Here is a 2,193-nt window from a genome sequence, read left to right as displayed (position 1 = left end):
GAGAAAAAGAGGGTCAGACCTGAGTTTGTTGCTGGTGCTTTGGTGAGGGCACCCTGCACAGCCATAAGGGTGGTGTTCCTCCGTGGAGAACAACCACAGAGACCTTCAGACGCACCACTATCGCCTTCACGAGACACCAGCTGGAGATTCATTGTGGACATTGTTAGACTGTGGATATTTGTACACAATGAACACTATGTTCTGACCTGATAAACTTCTCTGACTACTTTCTGAAGGGCTTGGTTACTCAGCCTGGAGGACTTTCATCTCTCCTTTGTCTTTGCTTCTGCTCGTTTCCTGAGCAGGAAACAATGCTTTGAGACCAGACTTCAACTAATTTTACTCATCCACCAAGGTCTCACCATTCTGTCCAGGCTAGAGTCCTTCTTGCTGTTTTGGCTGGGGAGTTGCTTCACTTCATCCGTCAGCTCCATGGTCTTGAATCAGATATGGAAAAAAAAAATACTCACATTATCTTGTTGGGTTGGTTGTATGCCAGCCAGCCAGGGTTGCTGGCTGGCAGCTCCCAAAAGTACTGTTGGGGCAGTTAGACAAAGAAAACCAGCAGTTTCCATAGTGTAGTGTTTGCCACATTTGCCTCACACGCAAAAGGTCCCTGGTTCGAAACCGGGTGAGAACAGCTTATCTTGTCTGTGGTTATACGTCTCAACAAGGAAACAAGGCATGTTAGTTATTCTTTTTTTCTTTTTATCTGCCATGAAAAACTATGGGGAGAGATTAGTGTCAAAATCTTTGACACAAATATATCTGTGACTTACATACGTGTTTTTCAAATCCACAAACATATCTGCAATTTAAATGTTTGTTTGTTTTTTGACGTGTGCATTTATCATAACTTATCATTTGTAAATATTCAATTCTGCTTGTGTATTGTTGATGGTGCGTTTGGAGATCAGCGCATTTATTTTTGAGACATTGGAACACAGTTTTGAAGATACACACACACACACACATATTGAGAATCTTCACACGCAGCCTCTCGATCCTGATTCCCACTTCACTGGCAGAACTATTCACGGTGTCCGAGCAGGAGCTCAAGATTTTATTCCCGATGGGGAGAAGTATTTTGTCGAAGCTGTTTTTCAAGGCAGATTTTTTTTTTTTTTAAATACAATAATAACCAGGTCTTGCTCGTACTAAGTTTTGAACCATTGACCTTCCACACATGAGGTGCACATGCACACCACTAAGCTATGGCAACTTGGTTCACCTCCAAGAAATTCTCAGCTAACTCTTACTTTAAAATAACCCCTCCTCCATTCCTCTTCCCATCTACACCATGGTAATAAAAGTTAAACCCATCTTCGACCCACAGTAGCTGAATTTCGGACGTTGCTAACCCTGACCACGACCGATCCAGGATGGAATTCTTTGAATGAACACTGACATCTCTCACTCTCAAGTTTTAAGACAGACAACCTTCGTGACACAACCATCTGCATTTATCCAGGCTTGGGACCAGCTGACAGTTTGCACTGGCTTGCGCCCCCCATCGGGATGCAGTAAGAGAGGATCAAACCCAGGTCAATGCAAATCACAGGCACTGCTGAGCAACACACAACCAAACAGGTTTAGGGACTAACATTCCCTGACCGGGAATCGAACCCGGGCCACAGCGGTGAGAGCACCGAGTCCTAACCACTAGACCACCAAGGAGTTATGGTGTAGTCAAAAATTATTATTCGAGACAATCCCTAAAAGGATCGTCTCTCATTCTCTCCCCACTCCCTGGCCCTCCGCCCACTCCCTGGCCCTCCGCCCATGAGATTGGGGTTGAACCTCAGCGGAACTTTCAGCAATTGTTGCAGCGACTTTGGCTCTGCTCTCACCCATGGCCTGAGCGACCACCATGCCTCCAGAACCTCCCTCTCAAAGGGATCTAGGGCAGGGAACAATGACCTCGGCAACATTTGACATAAGTTATCGTCACCAAAATGCCCCAACCCGCGCAGGGTGGGTATAACAAAGTCCTTCCACGGGGCTGTGAAGGACAAGTCCAAACATTTTTTGATGATTTTCAGCCTTAAAGATTTCTTCTTCGAGTCTATATCAATCAAACCCAAACCACCCGCTCCATGATCCCCTATCAGCGTAGCATGAGTCAGCAGACCCTTTTCTCTCTTCCACATGAAACGGCTGAAAATTGCCGTTAGCTTCCTCAAAATGTCACCA

General features: G+C 45.5%; 1 non-coding gene across 1 annotated transcript; it reads right to left on the bottom strand.

The window, feature by feature from the left end:
* Nucleotides 1-1,605: 1,605 nt before the first annotated feature.
* trnae-cuc (transfer RNA glutamic acid (anticodon CUC)) lies at nucleotides 1,606-1,677 on the bottom strand. Its single transcript has one exon. It is a non-coding gene; the product is annotated as a tRNA-Glu (tRNA).
* Between the last annotated feature and the right edge of the window lie 516 nt (nucleotides 1,678-2,193).

The sequence above is a fragment of the Phycodurus eques genome, unplaced genomic scaffold (assembly GCF_024500275.1).
Source record: "Phycodurus eques isolate BA_2022a unplaced genomic scaffold, UOR_Pequ_1.1 contig_222, whole genome shotgun sequence".
NCBI lineage: Eukaryota > Metazoa > Chordata > Actinopteri > Syngnathiformes > Syngnathidae > Phycodurus > Phycodurus eques.
This window is presented reverse-complemented; position numbering and strand designations above follow the sequence as displayed.